The following is a 21,672-nucleotide window of genomic DNA, read 5'->3' as shown; positions in this document are numbered from 1 at the left end:
TTATTTAAGCCCATTCTATCTCGTCGAGACGAATATTTTAACCTTCATATCTCCGGCTAGAATGACCTTAAATAGGGGCATCTGTAAGACCCTAATTTTAACCCCAAGATCCCTCATGGCATCATATCATTCGCACATTGCATTGCCTCAAGGGTCATAGCATGTGTGGCTCCTTAACCCTAGGGTTGAGACTTGTATGAATTGGTTTGAGACCACCAAGCATGCTTGAATTGTATATTATTGCTTTTCTTATTTTATTTACTAACCAAAAGCACAAAAATATGTCACTAACATCTTTTCTTTTGTAGCTTGAGCAATCATGTGATCCAAGGCTCTTAGGAGGCCCCTATGCTCATTGATGTGGCCAGATGAAGTTGAAAGCAATCATGACAATGGTTCACAAAGCTCTCAATCATCATATATGCCTCCCAAGTATCTCAATTTGTCAATTTTATCAAGATAAACCAAAGGGCTTGAGGCTTGTTTCCCAAGGAAACCATAATTCAGCTGTGCATTGACTATGCCTTGCTCATGAAGCAACCTCAACCCATTATCAAATACAATAAAGGGAAGTTTTTTAAGTCATCATTTCATGCGTATTTGAGCTTATATGAGTATCCTGAATCATCAATTCATCAAGATTTGAAGTTTGGACTTGAGAAGTTGATCAGTCAATTCATTTGACCATTTTGAAATCCACTGAGACCTAACTTTTGATTTGTTTGTCAAATGAAGATGACCCTAAGAGAAAAACTATTATTAATAACCATATGAACAACTTTCATGTTCATCAAAAATTGATTTGAAGCTTGGAAGGTTATCATTCATTTCAATATATTATAGGTCATTTTGACTGAAACCCTAATTTTGGGTCAACTTCCCAAGGACCTAACTCACTCATTTTTCATGATTTTGAGGTGGGATCAAATTAATTGGAAATTTTAAGATGTCTACTTTATTTGTTATGTTGAACAAGTTTTCATAATCCTAAAAGAAACACATGTGATAATACAAAACATTATAGGTCACTTTGGACCAAAGTCATTGAAATGTGAAAAAGTCCAACTTCAAGTGCCCATAACTTTCTCGTAAAAAATCCAAATGATGCAAACTTTGAGTCCAAATTGATTTTCTTGATAAGATATACAACTTTTGTGTAGAAGGTTTTATCATTTGAGGCTTGCATCATTGAAACAGAAGGGCTTGAATTTGGTCCATTTTGGCTAAATTCACATACACATGTTTTGCACCTTGAACTTTATGATCAGTTTTCATTAATTTCCCAACTCCAAATGGATTTTTGTTCAACATAACAATTGTTCCTCATGTCAAGATATTTCCAGCCATTAACCACAAGGCCATGTTTCATTTTGGCAAAGTGCATTTTCGAAGAGGTAAAGATTTATGTGCATTTTTGGAAACAATGTTGAAACTTCATGCACACTCATTTGCAATGCCATGTACACGTCCAAACTGGATAATTATGATCTCAGCATGCCAAATCAATTGCATTTGGGCCTCCCATGCGCCTGTACAGGCCCATGCATGGAGGCCCTCATTCCACATGCACATGAATTTCACCTTGCTTGCATCAGCTTTCACTATAAATACAGGTGCATAGCTTCATCAATGATCAACCTGAAGGCACTGTATATGCTGTAGAACTGAAACCCCACCTCACTCAAAAGGAATTTTTGCATTTCACTTAAATTTTCCAGTCTCAATTTTCAACTTCCTGGGTTGATTATTGAATTCTAATTCCTTAGCCTAGCTCTATTTCCATCTCAAGAACACACTGCTATCAAGAATTGGGATGGATCGTGCCTCATTGATCTGCACTTCAAAGGTTGTTGTTCAAGCGTTTTCAATTCGAAACTCACTGATTCTTGTTCATTTCTTGTGTTTGTTGGTTCCTTTGAAATCCTCTCATAAGAGGCAATTGATTGGTGTACTTAATTTCATAAATCCATTAAGTTCAGTTTGAACTCCATAATTTTCCATCTCTAATTTCTCTTCCTATGAGAGTCTAGAGTGAAAACTAATGGTACAAGGGTGATGTACATCACCCCAGCTTTCCAATGATATGAGGATCGCGTGTTTTTAAAACCTGCAAGTGTCACCGGAGCTAACATGCTCGCTGGAGAATATGGTGGTGTACACCACCATCCCCTTGCCAGATTGAATTTGGACCGTGTGATTGCATTTCCAGATCTAATCCATGTCATTCATTGTTATGACTTTTTTAAATACACTGTGTTTCGCCTTTGACTCAGGACCACCATGAGCGTGCGCATGAGGGCCTTAGGATGTGGCACCTCATTTAATGAAACAGATCCAGCGCACCAGGCTTTTCCTAGTTTCTGATTTTTCTATTTTATTTTCTTTTATTTCCAAAATTTATAACTCTTTCATTTTAAATCCAAAAAATATGGGACCAATTACATTATTTCCCTTTTTAATTCTAGTTTTTGAAAATGATTTTTAATATTTTTTATTTTGTCATTTAATATTTTTTGTGAATTTTCCCTTTTCTGGTTATTTTTAATTCATTTAAAATAGTTTTCAATGTTCAAAAAATGCAAAAATATTTTTATTAACACCTTTGAATGATGTTGAATCCATGAAAAAGATTCTCATCAATTTTCAAATTGATTTGAGATTTATTTGAGATTTTAGTTCAATTATGTTATTTTTTATTCATTTTTAATTGTTTAAAAATAGTTTCTGGTTTCCAAAAATGCTGAAATTTTTTGTGAAACTTCGTTTGACCTTGTTGAACTTAGGATGATCCATTTGGACTTTTCCAAGTTGATTTGAAATGGATTTGAAGTTTGACCTTTAATTGTTTATTTTAATTCAAGTATTATTTTAATTCTCAAAAATACCAAAAATATTTTATTTGTTTCTTGACCTTTTAACTTCATTTTGCTTCTGTTTACCATTGATTGACTTTGATTCCATTCATGTTTGATCAATATGTGTTGGATAGTTCATTTGATTTCCATTTATGTACATTCTTCTTCATCTTTTTCTTTTTGATCAATGAGTTAAAGATTGGTGGTTAGCCTTGACGTATGAGAGGTTTAACCTTCCTTGATTCAAATCTAATTCATCTTGATTAAAGATCAAGTGAATGACTTTGCATTAAGGATATATTGCTTCTTGGTCAAGCAAAAAACCTAAATCAATACAAGATCATCCTTCTTTTCTTTTGGCATGACAAGTTGTAGGAGCTTTGCTTACTAGTCATCGTCTCTAAGTTGTGTTTGTTGCTTATAGTTTTATTGACCGGCCTCAGATAGGTGTGACTACTACGTTAGTCCACTTACGATTGCTTAACATAGCGCTAAATTGCCTTATGACACACTAACTCTAAATACTAATTACTAACTTATAATTCAAACCTTTAATTCTTGAAATTTACATTAATGCAATTTAATTTCTTGTTCATTATTCATTTTCTTTTGCCCTTTGATCACTTGAGCTCATGTTTATGTTAATGCCATTTGCCTTTTGCTCACTTGAGCACATATTTGTGTATATACTATTATGCTTGTGTTATTTTGTCTATGTGAACCCAGTGCAAATGGACAAAAGGACTTAGATTTTAGGACATTACCTATGCAAAAATGGAGTCAAAGAGCAACTAGGCCTCATGCCTTTAGAATGCTATAAAAGAAGAAAAATGTCAAAGAGCAACTAGGCCTCATGCCTTTAGAATGCTTAATCTTGAAGATGAACTTGAATGGATCCCAATTTCTAAACTCCCTCTTGTCCATTATTTCTATTGCATTGTGGAACTTTTTGATTTGTGTGTTCTTGTGTGCTAGGGATCTCAAACTTGCCAAGGAGAAGAACCATTGTCATAAGCATCCAAAGTGAGAGATACATAAGCCATTGGAAGATTCCTAGGAGCTCGATTGTTATGTGCTTGATTGCTTGATTATTTTCTTATTGCTTGCTAATTCCAAAGGAAAGGGAACAACTTGGATCATCACTATGATCTCAAGAAGGGAACTCCATTGTGGTTTTATTTCTCCTCCTTCATCTTTGCATGTTTAGGACCTTAGCCTTTCTCTTCTTCCCCCCACTCTAACCCAAGCCAAACTTTTGTGCAAACATTAACATTGTTTTCAAAAATTAGAAACCTAAGCATTATGCTTTTGATTTTTCAAACTTCTTTTCATAACACTTATTTTGAATTGAATCTTAAGTCAACTTTGATCTTACTTTGTAAATACTTTTCATTGGTAAATACAACTCACTCAATTGTTTTTGTGGTTTCAATGGCTACTTCTTGCCAAAGCTTTTCATAAATATTAGCTATTAGGCTTGAGTTATCTTAGAGGTTGATATAATACTCACCTATATCCTTAGTGATGGACTATAAGTCTTCCATGCTTATTATAGGGTTAACCCCCCACTAGCATGTTGAAGCTCTCTTCACATGGTGGATTTGTGGTTTTTGTGGTTTCTCCATTTGATAACAAAAGACCTTAAGGCTTTTAACCAATTAATTCACTAACTTCTTTTGATATTTTTACCCCGAACTACGAGGTTTTGATCCTAATCTTTTTTAAGATGGTACGTAGGCAATGGGTTTATCCATTCAAACACAAAAATTGTAATTAATGTGTACATTCTTGTCTCATCTCCCCAATCATGTTTGCACAAATAATTTTCACAAATACCAACCTACCTTACACCTTTGGTGAAAAGGGCTCCCTTAGAGTACTAAGGATGTTTTGGGTGCTTAAAACCTTCCCATTGCATAACCAACCCTCTTACCCAAATCTCTGACATTTTTATTAGTTTTTGATTTGATAAAACTTCTCGGTTTTTGTTCGCTTTCTATCCTTTCCTTTGGATAAATAGAAGTGCGGTGGCGACTCGAATTGTATGATTTACTTTTGATTTAGTTAATAAATCTAAAGGTAACGAATACCCCGCTACAGTATCCACACAAGTCTGTCTATTCAAAGGGTGTCTAAGCGTAAAGCTTAAAAGCTAATGGGGGACGAAATGCATGGTAGAAAGATGATTTATTTACAAAGAAATAGAAAAGGTTTAGTGCACCCGACGTGGTTGTGAACCTTTGTGCCTATGTCCCCCCTTAGTGAGGGATCATGGCATTCATAGTTCACCTCAATAGTTTGTTTGTTTGTGTTTTGTAGGCAGATAATGTTACATTCACACTCTAGCATTTCGACGAATTACCTCCCGTACTTTGTTAAGAAAAAGGTTTGCAAAAGAAAAAGGGACAAGAGGCCAAAAAGGGTTTGATTTGGTTTGTATTTTTGTTGTAGATAGTGATGAATTAATCCCAATGTAGGGACAGTCTTCCTTCTCTACTTTTATGAAAAATGATTTGAGAATTGGTCCCCAATAAAAGGCTATGAATAAGAGAAATAACGGTAAACGGAATGTACCGCCTCGTTAACCTCCTATTACTTAAGTCTTGTAACATGTGAACCAACTCGTTATGGCTTAGTGTTTTGAATTTGATAAAGAAAAACAAGGTCTAATGCAAAATAAATAAGAAAAGACTAAGGGGAGACTACACAAAGCCCTAGTTTTGTCATGCAATAGTGGCCCTAAAGTCGGGGATTGGGGAGACTAAGCAAAACCCTAATGTTTGCATGCATGGATAGAATCCTAAGGTCTAATGACTTATCTTTCACAAGATAAATTAAAATACTAAGGGAGCATGGCAAACAAGGAATAAGGAAGTAAGCAAGGATAAATAACATGCATACTAAGATTAGAAAACAAAACAACTCACGGAGAGGATGCATAAGATCGCCACAAGATGTAATGCGCACGAAGCAATACTCAAGTAATATATGCAAAATAAAAAAAACTAATATATTATCAAATATACATGTGATAAGGCAATGAACAATCTGAAATTCAGCAATATATCACAAAGGATGCAGAAGATCAAAGCACTAAGGCTAACACACAAAAAAAACACAATTCACATAAGTGAAAGATATCATCGCACAAAGGAATCATGTATCAAAGGTCAAACAAGGAACGTATGATCACTAAAGGATCAAAACAACCAAGAGAAGGAAGTAGCTAAGACATACCAACGTGTATCAGTTATTGAACACCTTTCAACAAATGAAATAGTCCTCGAGACACAAAACTAGCTAACGAAGACATCAAACAAAGCTCAAAGGAAGCAAACTTGTAATGCAAGCAAGATGGAAAGGAAAAAGATGAAGGTAATGCAAAATTCACATACACATGAAAACATGCTTCAAATATCAATTAAAATATGGATTCTCAACACTAAAGGTCTCACCGTCCAAGAGGAATGAAAACAAGGTGGGAGTAGGAGAAATGTTGCTTCCCAAAAGTCATCAAAGTGGACATGTAATTGAATGCAAGCCACAGAATCATAGAAGTTCTACCTTGAAGGTAAAATGAATTTAGAATTTGGTAGCAAACACACAAGGTTCAATTCATTACGGATCAAAGGTAATTGGTAAAGAAATGCATCAAAACAATCTCCTAACCTTGATCACATATGAATGAAAATAAAGCAACAAAGACAAACATAACAAACACAAGTTAGGGAGCTTAAATGGATAAACCAAATTGATCTTAAGTCCCTAAACATGTCATGAGAATAATATAAAGAAATGAGAATCAAATCCTTAGTTGTTTGCATCAATGCATTCGATGTATCTCACAAAACCCACAAATAAGCATAAGACAGAAACACATTCAAAGAGAGAGATCAAGGTGATTAAATGAAGTCAAATGCCTCTAAAGTATTTTATAAGACTATCCTTGAGATTATCATTCTTCTAAGCATCAATGGAGTCAAGATCAAAGAAAATGTTGGCTCAAAAGATTAAAAGGATAAGAAACTAGGGTTGACAAACCACACAAACTTATATGCTTAAGGTAAAAACCAAATGATCAACTTAAAATTTCCAACAATTGAAAATAAGTTGACATATCAATTAAGCATCCAAAATGATCACAACATACGCAAAAATCTGCCTTAAATCATGTCCACAAGCTTCAAAATGAAGTTGAGTTCAATTACATTAGGCAAAAGGGATATTCATGATAAAAAAACAAACGAAATAGAAAAATAGGATATAAAATCCAAAAAAAACATTTACAAGAGCTCAAACCTCTAATAAGTCAGAAAAGTTGAAACACTTAAACAAAAAGAAAAGTTGAAACTAGCTCACAAACTAGTTTAAAAATACCTTTGAACAAAATAAATTTGAACAAGGCATAAAAGTAGAAGCAAAAAATCTACAAAAATAGAAAACATCAACTTAACATCTTACATAAGCTAGAAAATATTTTTGTAAATTTTTATGACCAATGGAAGTGGAGGAATTACATTGAAACTTAGTGTAGAAGCCATAAAACCTCAAAAAACCATTTAAATGTTGTCAAATTTTGAAAACAAGCAAAAACTAAAAATATATTTGGTCCAAGACCACCAAAATTTCCAGAAAAGTCAGGGGAACATGAATATTTTTTTTTGGGATTTTTAAGGCTCATAAGTTGGCCAGAAATAATTAAATTCGCAAACTATATAAAAGAGATAACAAAATAAACACATTTAAGAAAATAAAATACCAAAAATAGCAAACCAAATGGAAAAATAAAATAATAATCAGAAACAAAAATTAGACACAAATATCTTTCGGCACATATTTGTTTTAATATTTTTTTGATAATTATAAATCTTTTAATAAAATAAACATACAAAAGAAAATAAAAGAAAATGAATAACTAAAAAGAAAGTTTGGTCAAATAGTTCAACATGATATTCCATGCCAGCTACATGGACCAATAAGAACATTTCCCAATCATTGGGTGCAAGAGGACAAACACAAGGTGAGCGAATGTGGCCATGCAAAAAGAAAAAAAATCCAAAATCTTCTCATAAAATCGTGTTTCACGATTTCTACCCAGGCTACTTCCAATCCATTTTTCTCATTCATCTCTTGATGAAATAAAAAGTTGTAAACACCAAAGTTGTAGATCTCAGAGAGATCTACAACTTTGGTTTAGAATTTCTTTCAAAAGAATGAATGATGAGAGAGTAATCTGGGCGAGAAGAGGGCTAAAAATCATTTTCATCAAACAACTTCCAATCCAAAAATCAGAGAATCAAGCAAGAATGAATGGAAAGTTTCATCACGAAAAATGTTCTAAGCATCACCAAAAAGACACATAACAATTTCTAGATCTTGAAATGTCATGGTTAGGGTCTTGTAAGCTTACCAAGTGGAGAAAGAGTCATATGCCCTTTTGTGCTTCCAAAATCAAAAGAAACCCAAAAACTCTTGTAAATTCTTCTACCTTGAACTCAAATAGAGAGTTTTGATTTTAAGAAATTCTGGAGAAAAAGCTTGTTTCAAGAGGGAGAAAGATAAGACCAATTTGTTAGTTTTTTGTGAAAGGGGAAGAGAGAGCTTTTGTGTTCTAAAATGGACGACTTGGTTTGCTAATATAGGGCCCCAAAGTGAGGGTAGAAGGGTCATTCAAAGCAAAGAGACGTTGGAGGGCATAAATGAAAGATAAGACCAAAAATCAACTTGTTAAGCAAGACTGCATTTTGGTCACATTTGGCTAGGGGGTTTGTGTGTTTTGGACACCTCATAAGTGCAGTAGTACATGGGAAAAAGAAGGTACAAGTTAGTGGAGGGTGGATAGAGGAACATCAAAGTTATCATTTTGGCAAAAATGAGGTTTTAAGTGCAAAATTGGTATAAAAAAATGGTTGCATGGGTGCAAATAGAAGGCAAGGTACTCTCATTCACGACACAAATAGTTTATGGGCTTGATTTGAGTAAAAAAGAATGGCTACATTTTGAGAAAATGGAGTATATGCAAAACTAGGTTTTAGTAAATTCACAAAAACCATCCCTTAGCCTTCTCAATTTAAAGAGTTAGCTCAAGTTCTTGTACTTTTTGGAAAGGTCTTGATATTCCCCATGTTGGGAGAAATTTGATTTGAAACCTTTAAAGTCCCCAAAAGTGGCCTCGAAAATGGCTGAATGGTGAAAATGACCCATAATTCTCAAAAGCGACCTATAATGTCTTGCTCCATAACTTTCAAAATAAACATTTTTTGGACATGGGACCACAATTACGAACTTTCAGGTCTTCTTCGCATATTTCCAAGCATATAAAGTTTACAAATTTCCAATAAAAATGAGGAAGTTATGAATTTTACAAAATGAGCACTATGAAGTAACTTTTACACAGAAAAATTTCCACTTCACCAAGTTACTTCATGAACAAGTTAGCTTCCAAAACCATATTTCCCTTTAATTTCTTCCACCAAAAGCCATATGATGTTGAAACATGATTTTTGACTTCAACTTTGACCAAAAGTCCACTCGGTCAACAATTGACTTTTGTTGACTTTTGCTCAAATAATCAAATAATCAAGAATAAGCAATTAAACATCAAATAATACAAACCAAGGGTCCATGATCCAAATGAGGATTCCCTAGCACACATATAATCCATTAAGAACCAAGTTGCTCAAGAAATTGTTCAGAAACAACCTTTGACCAATAGTTGACTTTTTCACTTATCAAGTCAAAATTCAACAATCATTCAATGCATTGCTTTGAGAAGTCTTGTGATGAATCCAATGGTCATACTAGATACCTTGGGACATCAATTGATCAAAGAAACTAAGTCTTGATGAAAATTCAACTCAATTCTTAAAAGGGGCCAAAACCCTAATTCCTGATCAAAAGGCTTAGGGGACAAGTAAATGAAGCCACACCATGATTCCTCAAAGATTCATGGGGAATTCAAAAAGCCACTGATCTTAAATCAAAAATATACTCATGAGCATGAGGTCCCACACAACTTTCCTTGAAAACTTTCATCTTCACCTGATGATCACAAGCTCCAGAAATCCTTGATCCCAGACACAAGTACCAATGTAAATGCAATGTATGAGAAGCAATAAGCATATGATAGTTGAACACCACTGAGAAAATTATAAGGTGCAACACCTACACCCAAAACTAAGAAGCAAGTTAGAGGTTTTCTCGGCTGCTTGAACTACATCTCAAGATTTATATCGCATATGACTGCCACATGTGTGCCTATATTCAAGCTCCTTCAGAAAGATCAGTCTTGTGATTGGACCAAGGATTGCCAGAAAGCTTTTGATAGTATCAAAGAGTATCTGCTTGAGCCTCCGATTTTATCTCCGCCTGTTAAAGGAATACCTTTTATCATATATTTTATTGTGCTTGATGAGAGTATAAGTTGTGTTCTTGGTCAACAAGATGAATCTGGAAAGAAAGAATATGCAATTTACTACCTCAGTAAGAAGTTCACCGATTGTGAGACTCGGTATTCTATGCTTGAGAAGACATGATGCGCATTGGCTTGGGCTGCTAAGCGTCTGCGCCAATATATGTTGAATCATACTACTTGGTTAATGTTCAAAATGGATCCAATCAAGTACATTTTTTAGAAGCCTTCTTTAACTAGGAGGATTGCCTGCTGGCAGATGTTGTTATCCGAGTATGATTTTGAATACCGATCTCAGAAAGCTATTAAAGGTAGTGTCTTGGTTGACCATTTTGCTCACCAACCTATTGAAGATTATCATTTAGTACAATATGATTTTCCCGACGAAGAGATTTTGTACTTGAAGATGAAAGATTTTGATGAACCATTGCTTGAAAAGGGCTAGAACCTGGTTCCCGTTGGGGAATGGTATTTTATGGAGCTGTCAATTCATATGGTAATGGCATTGGGGCAGTGATTATTTCTCCTCACGAAACTCATTTTCCGTTTACAGCAAGATTGACCTTCAAGTTTACAAATAATATGGCTGAGTATGAAACATGCATTGTGGGGCTTAAAGAGGCCATTGATCTCAAAATAAAATATCTTAATGTATATGGAGATTCAACTTTGGTTGTGAATCAGATCAAAAGAGAATGGGAGATGAATCAACCCGGTCTAATACCATATAGAGATTATTCGAGGATGATTTCATATTTCTTTATAAAGGTTGAGTTTCATCATATCCCTCGAGATAAAAACCGGATGGTAGATGCTCTTGTAAGTTGCCTTCCATGATTGTGGTGAATTTTTGGAATGAAGTTCCTAATTTAACTATGATGCATCTTGAAAGGCCAACTCATGTGTTTGTTTTTATAGAATTCAAAGATGAAAAGCCTTAGTATTTAGATATCAAATGTTTCCTCCAAAGTCAGATTTACCCGTCCGGGGCATCTTTGAAAGATACGATGACTTTGAGAAGATTAGCTGGCAACTTCTACCTGAATGGTGATGTGCTTCATCAGAGAAGCTTCGATATGGTTTTGCTTAGATGCAAAGACGATGTTGAGAGCAGGTTACTATTGGCTGACAATGGAAGCAGATTGTTACAAGTTTGTCAAGAAATGCCACAAGTGTCAAATTTATATGGATAAGATTCATGTTCCTCCGACACTATTGAACGTCACTTCCTCCTCGTGGCCCTTATCCATGTGGGGAATTGATATGATTGGCATGATTGAGCCCAAAGCTTCAAATGGACATCATTTCATTCTGGTGACTATTGACTACTTCACAATGTGGGTTGAAGCGGCATCATATGCGAATGTAACCAAGAAAGTTATTGTAAGGTTTATCAAGAATCAAATTATTTGCCGATATGGTATTTGTAACACCCCGATAAAATATGATAATTATTTAAATTAAGTTAATAGTATATTTATTAATTTAATTAAATAATTGGATTATTATTGGAATATTATTGGAATTATTATTATTATTGGAATAATATAAATTGGAATAATAAAGTTGGAATATATATATAAAGAGTTCCATTTGGTAAAAAGGGTTTTTTTTCACGTGAAAACCAGAGAAGCGACAGAAAGTGAGAAAAGGGAAAAGAGGAAAAGCAGGAGAAGAAGGTTGAAGAAGGAAGAGCTTGAAGCTAAAGGATTGCCGGATTAACTCAGGTAAGGGGGGTTTATCGTCGTTTAATGGGTATTATGGGTTAACATGTAATGGGTAGTAATAAGCCGTTGAATTGACCCTGATTGGGATGATGAGTGCTGAAAAATTATGATGAATAAGTTATGTTAAAGCTGTAATTGAATCTATATTTGGGTGAGTTGTGATTTTCCGAACGTGTAGCTTTTTACGGAATCGAAATCGGAGGTCCGGAAGTCCTCCGACGGCGAAAAATGCGGGGGATTCTGCATTTTGTTCGTGTTAGCGCAGGATTAGCTTTCTGTCTTGCGTTAACCGGTTAACCCAGGGTGTTAACCGGTTAACACTGTTATGAATTATGAGAAATTGCTGTCTGTCTTGCGTTAACCGGTTAACCCAGGGCGTTAACCGGTTAACATTGTTAAAATGTGCCAGGAAGCGTGTTCTGTGTTGCGTTAACCGGTTAACCCAGGGCGTTAACCAGTTAACACTGTTGGAAAAGTGGAAAAACTGATATTTTAAATATTGTAAACAATTGAAGATTGGCCTATATTGGTGTATGATATAGGAGGGATCAATTTCCCGTTGTTTTGAGCAGTGTAGGTATTAGTAGAGTGTGCTAATACTGTGATTGATTATGTGGCATGATATAATATGATTCTGTGATAATTGTATTGATGATGTATGATGGTGTGCATAATGTTGTGAATATATCTATTATGTATGCTATTGTGAATGGACTGTTTATGGCTTAGAGTGTGAGCATATGTCCATTGTGGATTGTTGATGTTGCATGCTAGGTGATTTAGCGTGCATAGTATGGCCTTTATGGTGGTAGCTAATTCCCATGGTGAGGAATTAGTGATGAGTTATTGTGGATTGTTGTTGATGTTTGCATGCTAGGTGATTTAGCGTGCATAGCATAGCCCTTGGGGTGGTAGCTAATTCCCATGGTGAGGAATTAGTGATGTGAGTCACTAGGTCTCAAATGAGTGGGACTAGTGAGCTTGGTAGCCGTATCTGGATTTGATCGGTGAGGTTGAACTATGTGTTCACGAATAGTCGGTACCGCATGCATGGAGTCTCATTGCATAATATATGTATGGCGTATAATATGAATGGATGTATTCCAATATTATACGTGTGTTTTGTGTTTGTGTTGAATATGATTGTGATTATGAGTTGGTGTTGCCGTTACTGAATGTGTGATCTGATTAGGGTGATGAAATGTGTTAATTTACTTAGCATTACATGATATTTTATAATGCTTATTATATCGATTGAGGAACTCACCCTTACAACTATGTTTCAGGTAACGAGCAGTGCTTGAGTAGAAGCTAGTGTTTGAAGCCTAGTGTAGTTCCTTAGTGGGTCATGCTCTGGTAGATGTAACATCGGGACGGGATGTTTTACCTTGATTTCATTTGGTTGTTGAATAATTTTACATGTAATGTGTTACATGGTTTGCATGATTGATTAGATCTCTATCCGCTGCGAATTGTGCAATGTTTTATTTTGCTTAATAAATGAGCATGACAAACTATTTTGGTGAATGGTGTGAAGTGTCAAGTGTGATACCCTTAAATTGCATATCTACTCTGATTTATATTTGTTGAATTAATTAATTATTGGGGTATTTTAGAAGGGTGTTACATTAGTGGTATCAGAGCATAGTCGGTCGAGTCAAGTCGTAATTATTCTGTTTCCCTGTATGTGATAGGTGTTGTGTAACCCTATCCGTACTTATTGTTTTAGCTTGTTGGGTTTTCAGAATAGCGATGGCTGGAAGAGGTAGAGACGATGCTGCAATTGCTGAGACTCTGGGTATGCTAGCTGGAGTACTTGGAGGAAATCCGAATGTGGTGGGATTGGGAGCTGCTTGTCAACTGAGTGAGTTCCAGAAGAACAATCCTCCAATGTTCAAGGGAGCATACGATCCAGATGGTGCTCAGAGGTGGTTGAAGGAGATCGAGAGGATCTTCCGAGTGACTGAGTGTGCCGATAACCAGAAGGTCAGGTTCAGTACGCATATGCTGTCTGAGGAAGCAGATGATTGGTGGGTTGCTACCCGCACTGAGTTGGAAGCTGCTGGGAATGCTAAGATCACTTGGACGGTGTTCAGAGAGAGATTCTTGAGGAAGTACTTTCCAGAGGATGTCAGAGGAAAGAAAGAGATAGAGTTCTTAGAATTGAAGCAGGGCAATCGGTCTGTTACTGAGTATGCTGCTAAGTTCACAGAGCTGTCGAAGTATTACACTCCCTATGATGAGGCTACTGGGGAATTTTCAAAATGTGTGAAGTTTGAGAACGGGTTACGTCCCGAGATCAAGCAGGCTATTGGGTATCAGCGGATTAGAGTGTTTTCTGACTTGGTTGACTGCTGCAGGATTTTTGAACAGGATACCAAGGCCAGAGCGGAGAGCTATCAGCAGAGGGTTGATAGGAAAGGCAAGAATCAGAATGATCGTGGGAATCTGTATGCCGCTGGCAAAGGTTTCCAGAGACAGAGTGGGATGAAGAGACCTAGTGGGGGAGACTCCAGTGCCCCTGCTAAGTGTTACAGATGTGGTCAGGCTGGACATCGTTTCCATGAGTGTACCAGTACTGAGAAGAAGTGTTTCAAGTGTGGCAAAGGTGGTCACTTGGCTGCAGATTGCCGGTTGAAGACTATGACTTGTTTCAACTGTGGAGAGGTGGGTCATATTAGCCCACAGTGTCCTAAGCCGAAGAAAGAGAACCATTCGGGAGGCAAGGTCTTTGCTTTATCGGGTTCTGAGACTTCTGCAGATGATCGTTTGATCCGAGGTATGTGTTATATTAATGGCTTTCCTCTTGTAGCTATTATTGACACAGGTGCGACTCAATCCTTTATATCTTTGGATTGTGCTGTGAAACTTAAATTAGAGATATCTGAGATGCATGGTAGTATGGTGATTGATACTCCTGCGAAGGGTTCAGTGACTACTACTTCAGTTTGTTTAAATTGCCCTTTGAGTATTTTTGGTAGAGACTTTGGGATGGACCTCGTGTGTCTTCCACTAGTGCAGATTGATGTTATCCTGGGTATGAACTGGTTGGTGTTTAACCGAGTTTCTATCAACTGTTTTGATAAGACTGTGATCTTTCCTGAGATAGAGGAAGGAAAGAGTTTGTTTCTATCAGCAAGGCAGGTGAATGAGGCAGTAGCAGATGGGGCAGAGTTGTTTATGCTGTTAGCGACTGTGGAGGCTAAAGATAAACTGGTGATTTGCGATCTAGCCGTGGTGTGTGATTTTCCTGATGTGTTTCCGGAAGAAGTGAATGAATTACCGCCAGAGCGTGAAGTTGAGTTCTCGATTGATTTGGTACCTGGTACTAGGCCGATATCGATGGCTCCGTACCGTATGCCTGCTGTTGAGTTAACTGAATTGAAGAGTCAGCTGGAAGATCTGTTGGATAAGAAATTTATTTGTCCGAGTGTGTCACCGTGGGGTGCACCAGTGTTATTGGTTAAGAAGAAGGAAGGTACTATGAGGTTGTGTGTGGACTATAGGCAACTGAATAAAGTGACGATCAAGAATCGGTACCCTTTGTCGAGGATTGATGATTTGATGGATCAGTTGGTTGGTGCGAGTGTGTTCAGCAAAATAGATTTGAGATCGGGGTATCATCAGATACGTGTGAAAACTGAGGATATTCAGAAGACTGCTTTCAGAACAAGGTATGGACATTATGAGTATTCTGTAATGCCTTTTGGTGTGACTAATGCGCCTGGGGTATTTATGGAGTATATGAATAGGATTTTCCATCCGTACCTAGACAAGTTTGTTGTGGTGTTTATTGACGATATTTTGGTGTATTCGAAATCTGAAGAAGAACATGCTGAACATTTGAGAGTGGTTTTAGGAGTTCTACGAGAAAAGAAGTTATTTGCTAAACTATCTAAGTGTGAATTTTGGTTAGAAGAGGTTAGTTTTCTTGGTCATGTGGTTTCAAGAGGTGGTGTTGCTGTTGATCCTTCTAAGATAGAAGCGGTATCTAAGTGGGAAGCTCCGAAGTCTGTTTCTGAGATAAGGAGTTTTCTTGGACTTGCAGGTTATTTTAGGAAATTCATTGAAGGATTTTCTAAGTTGGCGTTACCGTTGACGATGTTGACTAGAAAGGGGCAAGCGTTTGTTTGGGACTCAAAATGTGAAGAAGGTTTCCAAGAGTTAAAGAGAAGGTTAACTACTGCTCCTATTCTGATATTACCGAGTCCATCGGAACCATTTGAGGTTTACTGTGATGCTTCATTGTTGGGTTTGGGTGGTGTATTGATGCAGAATAAGCAGGTTGTAGCTTATGCTTCGAGACAACTGAAGGTTCATGAGAGGAACTATCCGACACACGATTTGGAGTTGGCAGCTGTGGTATTTGTTCTGAAGTTATGGAGGCATTACTTGTACGGGTCAAGATTTGAGGTTTTCAGTGACCATAAGAGTTTAAAGTATTTGTTTGATCAGAAAGAGCTGAATATGAGACAGAGGAGATGGTTAGAGTTTCTGAAGGATTATGACTTTGGTTTGAATTACCATCCGGGTAAAGCAAACGTAGTGGCTGATGCATTGAGTCGGAAATCATTGCATATGTCTATGTTAATGGTTAAGGAATTGGATTTAATTGAGCAGTTTAGAGACTTGAGTTTGGTGTGTGAGAGTACTCACAATAGTGTTAAATTGGGAATGTTGAAGTTAACGAGTGGTATTCTGGATGAGATTAGAGAGGGTCAGAAATCCGATGTGCTTTTGGTTGATAAGTTGACTCTAGTGAATCAAGGTCAAGGTGGTGAATTCAGAGTTGATGAGAATGGTGTTTTGTAATTTGGTAATCGGGTGTGTATTCCGGTTGTTACCAAACTTAAGAAGAGTATTCTTGAGGAAGGACATCGTAGTGGCCTGAGTATTCATCCCGGGGCTACGAAGATGTATCATGATTTGAAAAAGTTATTTTGGTGGCCGGGAATGAAAAGAGAAATTGCGAGTTTTGTTTATTCCTGTTTGACTTGTCAGAAGTCAAAGATTGAGCATCAGAAGCCGTCTGGGCTAATGCAACCGTTGGCTATTCCCGAGTGGAAGTGGGATAGTATCAGTATGGATTTTGTTTCTGGTTTACCGAGGACAATTAAGAATTTTGAAGCTATTTGGGTGATTGTTGACAGATTGACAAAATCGGCTCATTTCATTCCGATCAGAATGGATTATCCGTTAGAGAGATTAGCTGAGTTGTATATTGAGAAAATTGTAAGTTTGCATGGTATTCCGTCGAGTATTGTTTCGGACAGAGATCCTAGATTTACATCGAAGTTCTGGGAAGGTTTGCAGAGGGCTTTGGGAACTAAGCTGAGATTGAGTTCTGCATATCATCCGCAGACTGATGGTCAGACTGAGAGGACGATTCAGTCACTGGAGGATCTTTTGAGGGCTTGTGTTTTGGAAAAGGGAGGTGCTTGGGATTGTTATTTACCTTTGATTGAGTTTACCTACAACAATAGTTTTCATTCGAGCATTGGTATGGCACCGTTTGAAGCTTTGTATGGTAGGAGATGTCGGACACCTTTATGTTGGTATGAGTCCGGTGAGAGTGTTGTGGTTGGACCGGAGATTGTTCAACAAACTACGGAAAAGATTAAGATGATTCAGGAGAAGATGAGGATTGCTCAGAGTCGTCAGAAGAGTTACCACGACAAGAGGAGGAAGTCACTTGAGTTCCAAGAGGGAGATCATGTGTTTCTTCGTGTTACTCCGATAACTGGGGTTGGTCGAGCTTTGAAGTCGAAGAAGTTGACACCTCGATTTATTGGTCCTTATCAGATTTTGGAGAGAATAGGGGAGGTAGCCTATCGTATCGCTTTACCGCCGTCACTTGCGAATTTGCATGAGGTTTTTCATGTGTCTCAATTGAGGAGGTACATTCCTGATCCGTCGCATGTGGTCCAAGTAGATGATGTACAGGTGAGAGATAACCTGACTGTTGAAACATCACCTATGAGGATCGAGGATCGAGAGTTGAAGCAGTTGCGGGGTAAAGAGATTGCTTTGGTAAAGGTAGCTTGGGGAGGACCAGCAGGTGGCAATGTGACTGGGAACTTGAGAGTCAGATGAAGGAGTCTTATCCTGAGTTATTCGCTTGAGGTATGTTTTCGAGGACGAAAACTCTTTGAGTGGGGGAGAGTTGTAACACCCCGATAAAATATGATAATTATTTAAATTAAGTTAATAGTATATTTATTAATTTAATTAAATAATTGGATTATTATTGGAATATTATTGGAATTATTATTATTATTGGAATAATATAAATTGGAATAATAAAGTTGGAATATATATATAAAGAGTTCCATTTGGTAAAAAGGGTTTTTTTTGCACGTGAAAACCAGAGAAGCGACAGAAAGTGAGAAAAGGGCAAAGAGGAAAAGCAGGAGAAGAAGGTTGAAGAAGGAAGAGCTTGAAGCTAAAGGATTTCCGGATTAACTCAGGTAAGGGGGGTTTATCGTCGTTTAATGGGTATTATGGGTTAACATGTAATGGGTAGTAATAAGCCGTTGAATTGACCCTGATTGGGATGATGAGTGCTGAAAAACTGTGATGAATAAGTTATGGTAAAGCTGTAATTGAATCTATATTTGGGTGAGTTGTGATTTTCCGAACGTGTAGCTTTTTACGGAATCGAAATCGGAGGTCCGGAAGTCCTCCGACGGCGAAAAATGCAGGGGATTCTGCATTTTGTTCGTGTTAGCGCAGGAACAGCTTTCTGTCTTGCGTTAACCGGTTAACCCAGGGTGTTAACCGGTTAACACTGTTATGAATTATGAGAAATTGCTGTCTGTCTTGCGTTAACCGGTTAAACCAGGGCGTTAACCGGTTAACACTGTTAAAATGTGCCAGGAAGCGTGTTCTGTGTTGCGTTAACCGGTTAACCCAGGGCGTTAACCGGTTAACACTGTTGGAAAAGTGGAAAAACTGATATTTTAAATATTGTAAACAATTGAAGATTGGCCTATATTGGTGTATGATATAGGAGGGATCAATTTCCCGTTGTTTTGAGCAGTGTAGGTATTAGTAGAGTGTGTTAATACTGTGATTGATTATGTGGCATGATATAATATGATTCTGTGATAATTGTATTGATGATGTATGATGGTGTGCATAATGTTGTGAATATATCTATTATGTATGCTATTGTGAATGGACTGTTTATGGCTTAGAGTGTGAGCATATGTCCATTGTGGATTGTTGATGTTGCATGCTAGGTGATTTAGCGTGCATAGTATGGCCTTTATGGTGGTAGCTAATTCCCATGGTGAGGAATTAGTGATGAGTTATTGTGGATTGTTGTTGATGTTTGCATGCTAGGTGATTTAGCGTGCATAGCATAGCCCTTGGGGTGGTAGCTAATTCCCATGGTGAGGAATTAGTGATGTGAGTCACTAGGTCTCAAATGAGTGGGACTAGTGAGCTTGGTAGCCGTATCTCGATTTGATCGGAGAGGTTGAACTATGTGTTCACGAATAGTCGGTACCGCATGCATGGAGTCTCATTGCATAATGTATGTATGGCGTATAATATGAATGGATGTATTCCAATATTATACGTGTGTTTTGTGTTTGTGTTGAATATGATTGTGATTATGAGTTGGTGTTGCCGTTACTGAATGTGTGATCTGATTAGGGTGATGAAATGTGTTAATTTACTTAGCATTACATGATATTTTATAATGCTTATTATATCGATTGAGGAACTCACCCTTACAACTATGTTTCAGGTAACGAGCAGTGATTGAGTAGAAGCTAGTGTTTGAAGCCTAGTGTAGTTCCTTAGTGGGTCATGCTCTGGTAGATGTAACATCGGGACGGGATGTTTTACCTTGATTTCATTTGGTTGTTGAATAATTTTACATGTAATGTGTTACATGGTTTGCATGATTGATTAGATCTCTAACCGCTGCGAATTGTGCAATGTTTTATTTTGCTTAATAAATGAGCATGACAAACTATTTTGGTGAATGGTGTGAAGTGTCAAGTGTGACACCCTTAAATTGCATATCTACTCTGATTTAGATTTGTTGAATTAATTAATTATTGGGGTATTTTAGAAGGGTGTTACAGTATTCCAAGTAAGATCATTACTGATAATGGATCAAACTTGAACTATAATATGGTGGAAGCTATTTGCAAATACTTCAAGATTGCACATCATAATTCTTCTCCCTACAAACCTAAGATGAACGAAGTTGTTGAAGCTGAAAATAAGAACATCAAGAAGATCATTCAGAAGATGGTTGTGACACACAAAGATTGGCATGACATGCTCCCATTTTCTTTGCATGGGTACCGTACATCCATCCGCACTTCAACAGGGGCAACCCCTTTCTCTTTTTTTTATGGCATGGAAGATGTGCTCCCCGTAGAAGTTGAGATCCCGTCATTGTGTGTATTAATGGAATCCAAGTTGACAGAGGCTTAATAGTGTCAGACCAGATATGACCAGTTGAATTTGATTGAAAAGAAGAGATTGACTGCCATGTGTCATAGTCAGTTATATCAACATAGAATGAGGAAAGCATTTGATAAAAATGTCAAGCCTCGTGTGTTTAGAGAAGACGACCTCGTGCTCAAGAAGATCTTATATTTCAAACCTGATGCTAGGGGAAAATGGACTCCTAATTATGAAGGCCCATATGTTGTCAAGAGAGCCTCTTCGGGCGGTGCATTGGTTCTTACAACTATGGATGGTGAGGAGTTCACTCGTCCTGTGAATGTCGATGTAGTCAAGAAATAATTCTCCTAAAAAGAAAAGAACAATTCACTAAGTTGAAAACCCAAAAGGGAGGGTTAGGCAAAATTGGGTGTCTCGGTGGATTGAAAACCCGAAAGGGCGATCCAGGCAAAAGTTAGAGACATAAAACCGAAAATTTATCCCGGTACATTGACTACCCCACCTTGGGGAAATTTAGGAAAAAATTAGAGATTTTGGTAAGTAACTACATCCGGTTGTTCTTAATCTTGGAAGCAGTTTTGAGCGGTCATTTGGTTCTGATTCATCATTCTCAACCGAAGACAAGCACAATGAATTTTGAAGTTGGTAGGGAAAGTAGTGATCATTGTAATCAATGTAGCCCTTTCCATGTAAATTACCATTTTTCAAACTTTGTAAAGATCCATGGGGTCCCGCCATTTGCAGACTACCATTCTATTATATAAAGTTGAGATTTTATCCAATTATTTCTATTCATATTTGTTTCTATATTAAAATTGAATTTTTATGATGATAGTTTTAAAATAAATCAATGAATTATTACTTTTCTTAAAATAATAAAAACATTCACTTTAAGAATAATCGATTTCAGTAAGGAATGTCAACATCAATCTAAAAATACTTAAGTCTTGATGTTTTAAGCATTGTTGTCTTCCTCAAGCAGTTGGTTTGGTAAACTTTCTCCTCCCCAACAGTTTGTGATTTTTTCCCAACATGGTTACTAAGTTGCTCCCAAGGCAACCTATTATCCCTGTTTGAGCTGATGATTGGTCCCCTTTGTAATTCATCTTCCCCAGCTGAGGTGTTCATGTTTTACATCCCCTAGTTTGTGACTTGATGATTGGACCCTGGATATCTCGGAACCTTTATTTGGTTACCAGATCCCCATTTGCATTTGTTTGTATTGCATAGCCATTGCAGTTTCTCTCATGTG

The sequence above is a fragment of the Lathyrus oleraceus genome, chromosome 6, assembly GCF_024323335.1.
Source record: "Lathyrus oleraceus cultivar Zhongwan6 chromosome 6, CAAS_Psat_ZW6_1.0, whole genome shotgun sequence".
Classification (NCBI taxonomy): Eukaryota; Viridiplantae; Streptophyta; class Magnoliopsida; order Fabales; family Fabaceae; genus Lathyrus; species Lathyrus oleraceus.
This window is presented reverse-complemented; position numbering follows the sequence as displayed.